The sequence below is a fragment of the Eumetopias jubatus genome, unplaced genomic scaffold, assembly GCF_037043125.1.
Source record: "Eumetopias jubatus isolate StellerSeaLion01/CBP00866 unplaced genomic scaffold, mEumJub1_p1.0 scaffold_9, whole genome shotgun sequence".
NCBI lineage: Eukaryota > Metazoa > Chordata > Mammalia > Carnivora > Otariidae > Eumetopias > Eumetopias jubatus.
In genome coordinates this window covers 64,524,270-64,538,916 of record NW_028274815.1, presented here as the reverse complement: position 1 = coordinate 64,538,916, position 14,647 = coordinate 64,524,270, and positions in this window count along the sequence as shown.

Here is a 14,647-nt window from a genome sequence, read left to right as displayed (position 1 = left end):
AAGGAAATGGTTCAGTTTCATTCTTCTGCATGTGGCTGTCCAATTTTCCCAACACCATTTGTTGAAGAGACTGTCTTTTTTCCACTGGACATTCTTTCCTGCTTTGTCAAAGATGAGTTGACCCTAGAGTTGAGGGTCCATTTCTGGGCTCTCTATTCTGTTCCATTAATCTATGTGTCTATTTTTGTGCCAGTACCATACTGTCTTGATGATGACAGCTTTGTAATAGAGCTGGAAGTCCAGAACTGTGATGCCACCAGCTTTGCTTTTCTTTTTCAAGATTCCTCTGGCTATTCGGGGTCTCTTCTGATTCCATACAAATTTTAGGATTATTTGTTCCATTTCTTTGAAAAAAGTGGATGGCATTTTGATGGGGATTGCATTGAATGTGTAGATTGCTCTAGGTAGCATTGACATCTTCACGATGTTCATTCTTCCAATCCATGAGCATGGAACGTTTTTCCATTTCTTTGTGTCTTCTTCAGTTTCTTTCATGAGTATTTTATAGTATTCTGAGTACAGATCCTTTGCCTCTTTGGTTAAATTTATTCCTAGGTATCTTATGGTTTTGGGTGCAATTGTAAATGGGATCGACTCCTTGATTTGTCTCTCTTCTGTCTTGTTGTTGGTGTATAGGAATGCCACTGATTTCTGTGCATTGATTTTATAGCCTGCTACTTGACTGAATTCCTGTATGAGTTCTAGCAGTTTTGGGGTGGAGTCTTTTGGGTTTTCCACATAAAGTATCATATCATCTGCAAAGAGTGAGAGTTTGACTTCCTCTTTGCCGATTTGGATGCCTTTGATTTCTTTTTGTTGTCTGATTGCTGTGGCTAGGACTTCTAGTACTGTGTTGAATAGCAGTGGTGATAGTGGACATCCCTGCCGCGTTCCTGACCTTAGGGGAAAAGCTCTCAGCTTTTCCCCATTGAGAATGAGATTCGCTGTAGGTTTTTCATAGATGGCTTTGATGATATTGAGGTATGTACCCTCTATCCCTATACTCTGAAGAGTTTTGATCAAGAAAGGATGCTGTACTTTGTCAAATGCTTTTTCTGCATCTATTGAGAAGATCATATGATTCTTGTTCTTTCTTTTGTTAAAGTATTGTATCACGTTGATTGATTTGCAGATGTTGAACCAACCTTGCAGCCCAGGGATAATTTCCACTTGGTCGTGGTGAATAATCCTTTTAATGTACTGTTGGATCCTATTGGCTAGTGTTTTGGTGAGAATTTTTGCATCCATATTCATCAAGGATATTGGTCTGTAATTTTTCTTTTTGATGGGGTCTTTGTCTGGTTTTGGGATCAAGGTAATGGTAGCCTCATAAAATGAGTTTGGAAGTTTTCCTTCCGTTTCTATTTTTTGGAACAGTTTCAGGAGAATAGGTATTAATTCTTCTTGAAATGTCTGATAGAATTCCCCTGGGAAGCCATCTGGCCCTGGGCTTTTGTTTGTTGGGAGATTGTTGATGACTGCTTCAGTTTCCTTAGTGGTTATTGGTCTGTTCAGGTTTTCTATTTCTTCCTGGTTCAATTTTGGTAGTTGATGCATCTCTAGGAATGCACCCATTTCTTCCAGGTTATCTAATTTGCTGGCATAGAGTTGCTCATAATATGTTCTTATAATTGTTTGTATTTCTTTGGTGTTGGTTGTGATCTCTCCTCTTTCATTCATGATTTTGTTGATTTGGGTCATTTTTCTTTTTGATCAGTCTGGCCAGGGGTTTATCAATCTTGTTAATTCTTTCAAAGAACCAGCTCCTAGTTCTTTCTCCAGCTCCTTTAGGTGTAGGGTTAGGTTGTGTATTTGAGACCTTTCTTGTTTCTTGTGAACGGCTTGTATTGCTATATACTTCCCTCTCAGGACTGCCTTTGCTGTATCTGAAAGATTTGGAACAGTTGTGTTTTCATTTTCTTTGGTTTCCATGAATTTTTTTAATTCTTCTTTAATTTCCTGGTTGACCCATTCATTCTTTAGTAGGATGCTCTTTAGCCTCTATGTATTTGAGTTCTTTCCGACTTTCCTCTTGTGATTGAGTTCTAGTTTCAAAGCATGGTGGTCTGAAAATATGCAGGGAATGATCCCAATCTTTTGGTACCGGTTGAGACCTGATTTGTGACCTAGGATGTGATTAATTCTGGAGAATGTTCCATGGGCACTAGAGAAGAATGTGTATTCCGTTGCTTTGGGATGGAATGTTCTGACTACGTCTGTGAAGTCCATTTGGTCCACTGTTTCACTTAAAGTCTTTATTTCCATGTTGATGTTTTGCTTAGATGATCTGTCCATTTCAGTGAGGGGGGTGTTAAAGTCCCCCACTAGTATTGTATTGTTGTCAATGTGTTTCTTCGCTTTTGTTATTCATTGCCTTATATAATTGGCTGCTCCCATGTTAGGGACATAGATATTTACAATTGTTAGATCATCTTGTTGGATAGACCCTTTAAGTAGGATATAGTGTCCTTCTTCATCTCTTATTACAGTGTGTGTTTTAAAATCTAATTTGTCTGATATAAGGATTGCCACCCCAGCTTTCTTTTGGTGTCCATTAGCATGGTAAATGGTTTTCCACCCCCTCACTTTCCATGTGGGGGTGTCTTTGGGTCTAAAATGAGTCTCTTGCAGACAGCATATTGATGGGTCTTGTTTTTTAATCCATTCTGATAGCCTGTGTCTTTTGATTGGGGCATTTAGCCCATTTACATTCAGGGTAACTATTAAAGGTATGAATTTAATGCCATTATATTGCCTGTAAGGTGACTGTTACTGTATATTGTCTGTGTTCCTTTCTGATCTATGCTGCTTTTAGGCTCTCTCTTTGCTTAGAGGACCCCTTTCAATATTTTTGGAGGGCTGGTTTCGTGTTTGCAAATTCCTTTAGTTTTTGTTTGTCCTGGAAGCTTTTTATCTCTCCTTCTATTTTCAATGACAGCCTAGCTGGATATAGTATTCTTGGCTGCATATTTTTCTCATTTAGTGCTCTGAAGATATCATGCCAGTCCTTTCTGGCCTGCCAGGTCTCTGTGGATAGGTCTGTTGCCAATCTAATGTTTCTACCATTGTAGGATACGTATCTCTTCTCCCAAGCTGCTTTGAGGATTTTGTGTTTGTCTCTGAGACTCGTAAGTTTTACTATTAGATGTCGGGGTGTTGACCTATTTTTATTGATTTTGAGAGGGGTTCTCTGTGCCTCCTGGATTTTGATGCCTGTTTCCTTCCTCACATTAGGGAAGGTCTCTGCTATAATTTGCTCCAATATACCTTCTGCCCCTCTCTCTCTTTCTTCTTCTTCTGGGATCCCAAGTATTCTAATGTTTCATCTTATCGTATCGCTTATCTCTCGAATTCTGCCCTCGTGATCCTGTAGTTGTTTCTCTCTCTTTTTCTCAGCCTCTTATTTTCCATCATTTGGTCTTGTATATCGCTGATTCGCTCTTCTGCCTCATTTATCGTAGCAGTTAGTGCCCCCTTTTTTGATTGCACCTCATTAATAACCTTTTTGATTTCGACTTGGTTAGGTTTTAGTTCTTTTATTTCTCCAGAAAGGGTGTCTCTAATAACTTCCATGCTTTTTTAAGCCAGCTAGTATCTTTAAAGTCATGATTCTGAACTCCTGGTCTGACATCGTACTAATGTCCGTATTGAGGATGTCCTTGGCTGATGGTATTTCCTCTTGTTCTTTTTGCTGAGGTGATTTCTTTCGTCTTGTCATTTTGTCCAAAGGTGAATAGATGAATGAGAGAACAAAGTGCTAACAGTTTAACAGTGTCCCCAGCAAATATACTCTATACAAATCAGAAAAGACGTGAAACCAGGGGAAAAGAAAGGGAAAAAAAGAAAAAAGAAAGAGGGAAAAAAAAGAAAAAGATAAAAACAAAAACAGAACAATACAGAAAAAACAGAATATGATCAAATATGACCAGGCAAGTGCATAGATCAGTGCCACACACTAGATTTTGGGCATATTTTGGTCTGTTAGAAAAATGTGCCTCCTAAAATTTTAAGGGAAGAAAGACATATATGCACAAAATAAGCGTTGATACAATGAAGGGATGGAAGATGACTGTAAAGATGAAAATTATAAAAGATTTATAAGAGGAATTGATAAGAAGTTGTTTGAAAAAAAGAAAGAAGATTTAAAAAAAAAGAAAAAAAAAGGAAGAGAATGTGATCAGGCAGGAGACTAGAAGAAAGCCATACACTAGTGATTTAGGGTATATTTTGATCTGTTAGAAGAAACTGTATCTCAAAATTTTAAGAGAGAACAACTTATATATATATGCCAAAAATAAGGGTAACTACTATGAAGGGATAAAATATGACTCTAAAAATGAAAAATAAAAATGTTTTTTTTAAAAAGGGATTGATAAGATGTCAGTTGAAAAAGGGAAAAAGAAAAATTAAAAAAAAAGTTAAAAAATTAACTTTGAAAAACTAATGAATCATGGTAAAAAAAGCCATGAATTCTATGTGCAGTATTCCCCTAGCGCTGGAGCCCTCCCATTCTCCTTGATCGGTGAACTTGGTCTTGGCTTGCTGGCTGTTCCTGCTGATCTTCTGGGGGAGGGTCCTGTTGCTGTGGTTCCCAAATGTCTTCACCAGAGGCGGAATTGCCCCGCCCTTGTCGGTCCGGGCTAAGCAAGCTGCTCGGGTTTGCTCTCAGGAGCTTTTGTTCCTTGCAAGCTCTTGGTACAGCTTTGGAGGACCAGGTTGAAAATGGTGGCCTCCCAATCTCCACCCGGAGGAGCTGAAAACTCGGGGCCCCGCTACTCAGTGTGCCCCCAGAGAAAAGCAGTCAATCCCGTCTCCACGGTCTCCGGTCGCACTATGTGCTCACCTGACCTGTGACCAAGCGTTTCTGTCTCTGGCTCCCGACCCCCGTGTGGAGTTTCCAAACCCAGCAGATCCCTGCGGTGCACTCCCACCCCGCTCCTCCCTGGGAAGGAAGGGGAGTCTCCCCGGCTCTGCCGCTTGTTGGGTCCCTGCTGGAGGAGCAGTGGCCCGACTGGGCCGCGGATCATGGTTTATGGCAACCAGGAGCTGAGAGCCTGCGCCTCGCCTCTGTCTCTGCAGCCGGCTTCCCCGCTCCGATACCTGGGAGTTCTGCTGCCCTCAGGCACCGGCACCCCCAGTCTTTCTGTGACCCCGAGGGTCCTGAGACCACACTGTCCCACGAGGGTTCCACCCCCCGCTTAGCCACTGGAGCAACGTCCCTCAGCGGAGCCGACTTCTAAAAGTTCCGATTTTGTGCTCTGCAGCTCTATCACTTGCCAGAAGCGGCCGACGGAGGCCCCCTCCCCTGCCATCTATCCTCCCGAATATTGCCTCAGACCCACTTCTCCGCACGTCCTACCTTCCAGAAAGTGGTCGCATTTCTGTTCAGAGAGTTGTTGCTATTCTTCTCTTTGATCTCCTGTTGAGTTCGTAGGTGTTCAGAATAGTTTGATCCCTATTCAGCTGAATTCCTGAGACCAGATGAAATCCAGGTCTCCTACTCCTCCGCCATCTTGCTCCGCCCCCAGCTTTTTTCTTACTTTAAATTCTCTTTGAAAGGTAATGGACTATATAAGGCAGGGGTTGGCAAAATAAGGTCTGTGGACCTAATCTGTTCCTACAACCTGCTTTTTATGACCTGTGAGCTTAGAATAAGTTTTACATTTTTATGGGTAATAAGACCTAAGCAAAATCATAAAAACAAAAGAAATATGTAACAGAATTCATGTGACCTGTAGTGTCTAAAATATTTACTCTCCTGCCCTTTGGAGAAGAAAATCCCTGGTTTAAAGGAAAAATACTAATTGTGACATTTATACCATATGGAAAAGCAAAATGTGTGAAAACGACAGGAAAAAGTCTAGGAGAGGGGAAATGGAATAATAATGTCACAAGGTTTTTCTATTATCCTTTAAGTGCTATAATATTACTTAGAGTTAGATTGTGAAAAGTTAATTTTATAAGAATGATAATTAATGATAAAGCAACAATAAAAATAATGAATAGTTACTAAGCCAATAAAAGAGATACAATAGAGTAAAATAATAATCATTCCAAAAGAAGGAGGTAAAGAGGAAAAAGGATACAAAGATCAGAAGGGACAAATAAAAAATGTTAAACAATATGGGAGAACTAAACCTAAAAATATTAATAAATCATATTAAATATAAATGGTCATAATACCCAATTAAATGGCAGATGTGCCAGATTGGATAAATAAGCAAGATGCAAATGTATGTGGTTTACATAAACCTCCTTCAAACATAAAGACACAATTATTTAACACTCAAATGATGGGAAAATATATGCAGAAGCTATATTAATATGAGATGAGATAAATTTAAAGTAAAGACTATTGCCAGTGATAAGGTGGGCCAGTTTTTTAATGATAAAGAGGATATAACAATCCTAAATGTTTGTGAATGTAATACAAAAGTTTATAGATGAATGAAAAGAGAACTAGTAAAATTGAAAGGAGAAATCGGCAAATCTCTAATTAAAGTGAAAGACTTCATACTTGGTAGAAGACAAAAATAAGGATATAGCAACCTTTGAACAAAACTGTAAACATCTTTACCTAGTAAATATTTTTAGAACCTTCTACTCAGTAATATCAAAATACACATTCCTTTCAAATGCACATAGAACTTTAACCAAGATAGATTATATTATGGTCATGATGCATGTCTCAATTTAAAAAGTTTTCAAATCTTGCAGAGTATACTATATAACACACGTGGGCACAAGACTTTATTCTGATTTCACCAATTTTTCTAGTAATGTTTTTTTTCTGTTCCAGGAACAATCCAAGATACCATATGGCATTTAGTAGTCATTTACTATTATTTATTTAGCAGGTGACCCTTTGGGTGTAGTTAATTGTACAAGAAATAAACATACCTGCTTTGTACTAATTTATATTTCCCTCTTTATAATTTATGGTAAGGCAGTGATTCTCTTTTTTTCTTTTTTTTAAAGAATTTTTTTTTTATTTGAGAGAGAGAGAGTGAGAGAGAGTGCATGAGAGGGGGTAGGGTCAGAGGGAGAAGCAGACTCCCCACTGAGCAGGGAATCTGATGCGGAACTCGATCCCAGGACTACAGGATCATGACCTGAGCCGAAGGCAGTTGCTCAACCAGCTGAGCCACCCAGGCACCCAGTGATTCTCAGACTTTAATGTGCATATGAAGTACCTGGGGGTCTTGTTAAAATGCAGATTCAGTAAATTAGGGTGGAGCCAGAGATTCTGCTTTTCTAACAAGCTCTTGGGTGATGTTAATATTGTTGATCCATGGACCACACTTTGGATTGCAAGGACCTAAAACATGGAAACTATGATTAGATAGACTGAGTGCTAACTCTGTAGTTAGTGCTGGACTTGGGTTTCTGGCAACCCAGTCATGTGGCTGATGATTTGAAACAGAAACAGAAACTTGCAGAGCACTGTGTTGAGAAAGAAGATAAAGCAGATGTGAAGCCTCTAAGATCACAGAGCTTGTGAGCAAAATGGAGACAGAGATGGTACTTCCTAGATAATAGGCTCCCAGGAACCCAGCTGCTGGAAAGCAGTCCCTAAGTCCAACCCCATTCTCTTTCTACACTAACCTTCAATCAATTATAAGCCCACTTTATTTACATTAACATTAATGGGACCCTACTTTTTCCCCCTAAACATCCTGATTTAGACCCATATGAGAATAATACCCCCTGCCACACCAAAGAAAAAAGGAAAGAAAAAATAAGATACCCCTGGGAATATATGGATTTAGAAATATAAATCAGTCTTTCTGTAAAAGCTCATTATAATTTCTGTTGATTCAACATCTTTTTCTAGGAGTTCAAAACATTTCATACAAAAAAGAGATTTCTTCAAAATCACATGTTGTATTTGTAATTCAAACACAAATTTTAGTGTAAAAAATTTGTATGAAATTGAAAAAAATGATTAGAATTTATAAAATCAATTCAGTGTGTTTTTTGTTAGATCAATATATCCTATTAAGATGATGTGTGGCTGAGGGGTAGAACTGAAATCACAGCTATAAACATTAGCCTCTGAGATTAAAGGGTAGACCTGATGATCTCGAAATTTCATCTCTTGTTACTATTATACAAACAAAACTGGACAGACATCACAACATGTTATGTAGGCTTTGATTATGTGTTTTTAAAGTGAGGTCAGCAAAACAAAGTACGCTTTAAGGTACCTGATATCTTTTCCAGTCTCTGCAATAGTATTGTTGAATAGAGTGATCACTTTGTTGACTCCTCTTACCCTGAAACGCCCTGACATTTATTATCTGTACCATTGGTTGAATTTCTTTCTTCCTTTCTCTGTTTCTTTCCTTCTCTGTCTCTTTCTCATTCATTCATTCATTCATTCATTCATTCAGCATTTATCAAATGCATGTATGTCTCTATGAAGTAAATACAAAATCAACACCACAACCCTATTAAAAATTGGAAAAATATTTGTTCTCAAAGCAATTTGGATATATATAATTACCTTCTCTCCTGTGGTACTAAACAAAGTATGTTTGTGAACTCCTCCAAACTAACAAACCTGTTTCTGAATCTCTGAGGTCAGTATTTCGATAAGCTTATATATAGATTCTTACATTTCTTGCAACTAACAGGAAACATTCAATATTTCATATATATGTATATATACACATACAATGTATATAATATGTAATATAATACATATTCATACATATTTATATATCATAACCTTACTTGTATGTTTATTTCACAATTTAAATCTGAGTTTATGGTACTCTTGTTTTCATGTTTGTTTATCCAAGCATTTTGGATTTGGACATAAGATCTGTATTGTTTTCTACCCTTTTATGGGTTTATGTCTTATTTTCTGTTCCATATTGTATATCTTATCTTCTATTCCACAGCACAGTCCTGGCCCTGAGGGCTCAGGTGACAATGTCATGTGACCTCTAAATGGCCAATTGGTCATTGATATGTCTGTTTCTATTTGATATTTAATTCATTTCTTTTTATGACCTGAGAAATAAAACCTTGAACTCTTCTTTTTCCCTATTTTGCCCTATATAAACCTGGAGAATTTGAATGAATGTAATTCACTTCTTCAGTATACTTAGAATGAGTTACATTTCTTTTTTTTTAATCAGATCTTGATTATGATTCTTTGTTGAACTCATTACTAATATGGTGTCTGGGTATGTGGATGTTAAGTTGATGGGCCATATAAACTCATCTTCCAGCTATAGGGTCACATTGATATAAATAAATATAACAGATGCTTTGTTAGAAGTCATGGATCCAGGGTGCCTGGGTGGCTCAGTTGGTTAAGTGACTGCCTTCAGCTCAGGTCATGATCCTGGATTCCCGGATCGAGTCCTGCGTCGGGCTCCCTGCTCAGCGAGGATCCTGCTTCTCCCTCTAACCCTCCCCCCTCTCATGTACTCTCTCTCTCTCTCTCATTCTCACTCTCTCAAAATAAATAAATAAATCTTTAAAAAAAAAAGAAGTCATGGATCCAACATGGAAAGATGATAATAGAAGCTGTTTAAAATGAGGTCATGAAATATCAATTTAAAGTGTTCTCTTTCAGACAGGTGACATTGTTTTTGCTTTCTGTCAGAGAAAACACATTTTCTCTGTATACAGAGAAATGTATTCTCCATTTTCCACATACATTTTTCAAATCAGAGAGTTTGCTTCAGAATCTCATAAGGCATTTTCCCCAGATTTAATAATTTCATTCCTCAGTGCTTTGGAAAATCACAGTAACTAGCTTTCATCGTGATCATTTATTCCGAAGCATATTTTATCAGAGTGGGTCATGTTTTTGAATAAATAAATAAAGCACCTGTTAATTTTTCTCCAGTAGCATAAGGTCATAGTCTAAGATTCTGTAAGATTTCCTGAAGATTCAGGTTAGCTGGGCCATCAAGCAAATTACTTATTGAGGGTAGACTTTGCAGTGTTGGCCACTGCAATCAGCAGATAGGTTACTGTCTAAAAACAATGGGCCTCTTGCATAATTGACAAATAGAGTTGTAAGCATTTAAAGTGTACATTGTGGTGATTTGGTATACATATAGGATGTGGAACACATCCATCACCTCACACATTTACCATTTATCTTTTTTTTTTTTTTGGAAAACATTTAAATTCTACTCTTAGCAATTTTCAATTATACAATACATTGTTATCAAGTATAGTCACCATGTTACACATTAGATCCTCAGACCTTATTCATCTTACTGCTGAAAGTTTATACCCTTTTACTAATCTTTCCCTATTTCCTGTAGCTCCCAGCCCCTAGCAACCACTTTTCTAGTCTCTGTTTTATGAGTTTGACTTTTTCTTTTTTTTAGATTTATATATAAGTGATACTGATACTCAAGACTTTCAATATTCAATGAATACTTTGATTTTCTACCTTTCCTGGCTACTTGAAATCTTATTTATTAGGTTAAATTCAATCACTTTGTAAATAACTCTGAACAAAAGCCTAATTTTCACATGGTCACCTACATTTAAAAAAGAGAAATCATTGTTGGGGTGCCTGAGTGGCTCAGTCGGTTAAGTGTCCAACTCCTGATTTTGGCTCAGGTCATAATCTCAGGATTGTAGAATCGAGTCCCGTCTTGGGCTCCACGCTCCTCTCTCCCTCTCCCTCTGCACCCCGCCTCTCTCTCTCTCTCTCCCTCTCTAAAACAAACAAACAAACAAAAAACCAGAAATCACTGTTGAGTGGCTCTGGTAGATCTGGTCTCATCAAAAGAATTTATTAGTAGTAAGCAATAATTCACTCATCTTAGCTCCATTAAAGAAGCCACCATAGACATGGCTTAATGTGGCTAATTCTGAAAGGGTCAAAGGAAACTAAGAACCTAGGAAGACCCAACCACGTAGTGAAAATAATTGTATGAAGAGAAGCTGTCTTGGTGGCCCAGAGCATTCTGTGCCTGCTTTTATCCCCACTTCTTGGCTTCCCCTATTTTTTTTTAAGATTTTATTTTTTTTAAGTAATTTCTATACCCAGTGTGGGGCTTTAACTCACAACCCTGAGATCAAGAGTCATATATGCTCTGCCAACTGAGCCAGCCAGGTACCCTTCCCTAATTTTTTATCTTCATGTTGTGCTCAGAAACCTTCCCTTTTGGTTGAAACTAGTGTATCAAACTTTGCTCTCAGAAAATAAAGCATAGAAGAAGTTATATGGAGTAGTGTTACATGTGTGGGATTTGGAGAAAGAGACAGTTTGATACCACATCCTGACTCTGCCACTTACCTGCAGTGTACCCTGGACAAGTTCATTAAGCTCTCAGAACTTAGTTTACTCTTAAGTTCAGTAAACTGATTGACTCATGGACTTTGTAATGATTGAACAAATTAATCTTTCTGTGGGCCTGTCATATAATAAGTATGTGATGAATGTTAGCTATTACTATTATTATAGTCATCTTTTATAAATTACTATGATATTAACTTTTATTAAATTTCTGTGGAACATATGGATGTTAACTCTTACCACTACTATTTAAATCATTTGATATTTCTTTAAGTATTAGGAAATCAGAAGTGAGAGTTTTTTAGAGAGAGCTATCTTTCTTGGTACCCATGATATGATAACTATCAGTTTTTAGGTCCCTGATATTTGACATACCGTAGTGAGGTGATATAACTATCTCATTTAATTCTCATAGAATCCTCTTGAGTCACTAAGGTGACTCTTGCATATTTTCAAAGCAGGCATTGCCTCCACTAATTTTATCTCAGGATCACTGGGGAAGGCCCTCAGTATAAGCATTTGAATTGGCTAGGATTTATAAATATATTCCCTGTGGCTATTCTAACCATGATTATTATCTATAGATTTTTAGAGTTAGACCTTCCCTCTTCACCTATCACTTTGTAACTGACTTCCTGCTGTTCTTGACTCAGGAGTGTTTAAGTCCCATAGTAAAATGGTGAAGCATTTGTTTGTGACAAACACCATATGTCCAGAATACTCGTACCTGTCCAAGAGAGGCCTTACAGGACCTGACAGGTGGTGTGTCTACATATGGGTTGTTCTGGCATGATCATTCATAATGATTCTCATAGGGAGTATGAATAATTTACATATCAAAGGTCCAATGTCAGGAATGTATATTAAGTAAGAAGCACACCAATATTAAATTTTAAATCAGGAAACTTCTTTTGGGACTGTATCTCAATTTTAGAGGCATTTCTAGTAAAAAAAGAAATAATAAAGGCATTTCTAGTAAAGATAACTTAAGTAACTGTTTTGGTTGACAGTGTCTTCTTTCATATTTGAAGATGATATTGGTGACTCAGATTCATATCTCATTCAATCCTCATTTTATCTTTGAGCCAAGAATTAGGATCCACGTAGTATTATGACTCATACACTATTCACCATGTCACATATCTAGTGTCCCATTATCTCACTTTGCCTCAAATATGACTGTTTCCTCAGACATTAATTTATAAAAACCCATTGTAATGTGTATATATATATAACTGAGTAAGAGGGAGATGTTTTATGGTGGGGAAGTCCTTGCCTATGCCCCTGCAATGTCCTAGAGTGCAGCATATCTGTTCAGCTGAGGTTGACTTCACAGACCACCTTTGTCTAAGTATTTCCAATGTGTCTTTTGGAGAATAAAACTAGTTTTGTTTTTACTGTTTTTACTGCTAGACTTGTCAGAACATTTATTATTGCTAATACACATTTGTGAGTCTACGGGGGAGAAAAAAGGACATAATTTTTAACATTGCCTAAGTTTATTTAATAGCAGAATATCTTTTTTCACAAAGACATAAAATAACTCAAGGCACTAAGATTTTATGCAATGCACTCCAGGAAACTATTTTAGAACCTGACTAATCTGACTAATCTGACTAATTTAGTACTTGGAGAAAAGCCCTATTAAATTAGGAGGGAAGAAGGTAAAGATGAAGTGTAACAGAGCTTTTGTTGAAGTTCTTAGTTTTGCCTAAATATTATATTTCATTGAATGTGAAAGTGAAAGTAAATCGTTTCAACCACCATAATTGCTTTGGTAAAATACTGGTAAATAGCAGCATAGCCATTTTTAAGTATTTAAGTTTTGTTCATGTTCACCATGTTGCTTATGGATGCAAGGCCAGCTACTACCATGACTTCTTTTACTTCCATGTCACTGTGGTTTTAAATTTGAGCCTCCGATCCATTTCCCCTATTTTGCCCAGTTCTCACTTGGCTTCAGGTCTGGCAGGATGGGGAGGGTTTGCCCTTGTAGATATGCCCCCTGTCTTAGTCATGCATTTTGAATGCTCCTGTGCTTTCCCTCTCATTCCTTCCTCCCAAATTTTGGCATCTGGCTGTTGGGTTCTTTATCTTCAATTCTCTCAATTTAATCCACTTACCTTAATCCCAGCTTCTTCAGATCAAATGCCCCCAATTTTAAGGTGAGTTATTTTTCTTTATAATTTAGAGGGATCTTCTATTGTTAGTATTTAAAAATTCTCCTTTACCCCCTTCATATTTACTTATAATTTCCCTGTTGAATTTAACTGCAAAGAATAAAAGATAGAAGAGGTGTGTTTTTAGAAAAAGCCCTTTAAGTCACTGTCAAAAACCTATCCTTCCTTAGCAAACTTCCAAAATGATGGGTTTAGTTGAGGGACAAGGAATGCAGTAGAGAACTTGTGAGGACAGTGGGCGTCAAATCAGAGGTATGTTGTAGCTGGCTCCTACTGGCTCACCAGGGCCAATATTCAGATTTCCATGAATTATGAAGGCTGGCTGTTAACCACAGCCATTATTAAAAATCAAATCGTGGGGCGCCTGGGTGGCTCAGTTGTTAAACGTCTGCCTTCGGCTCAGGTCATGATCCCAGGGTCCTGGGATTGAGCCCTGCGTTGGGCTCCCTGCTCAGCAGGGAGCCTGCTTCTCCCTCTCCCACTCCCCCTGCTTGTGTTCCCTCTTTTGCTGTATCTCTGTCAAATAAATAAATAAAATCTTAAAAAAAATAAATGAAAATCAAATCATATAAGCATAATTAAATAAATCATATTAAAAAGAAAGATATTAAATACTCAAAACTCACCACTTCCTAATTATTTTACTCAATGTTACTATTATATATAATCAAGGTTATTTATGTCTGTTGTATTTGCCTGGTGGAAATATTATAGAATATTTGTGCATGTCCTCCAAATGCCATGGTCAGGTTAGTAGCTTAAAACTGGCCATGGGAAAATATTCACACCACAAATTGCTTGATTTGTTTTGATAGTCTAGACCAGAAGTTGTCAACCTTTTTATGTACCTTTGTATCGATAAAACTGTTTACCAAAATAGGAGGCCATTCAGATTTGGCCCATGAGCCAAGGTTTGTTGATCTCTAGTATAAATTTAAGAAGATGTTGAAGTGTTTATTTTTTTATTTTTTTTTAAAGATTTTATTTATTCATTCATGAGAGACAGAGGGGGAGAGAGAGAGAGAAGCAAAGGGAGAAGCAGGCTCCTGAGGAGCAGGGAGCCTGATGCGGGACTCGATCCTGGGACCCTGGGATCATGGCCTGAGCCAAAGGCAGATGCTTAACCATCTGAGCCACCCAGGCGCCCCTGTTGAAGTGTTTATAATGCATTTCAAAATTAAAAGTGTGT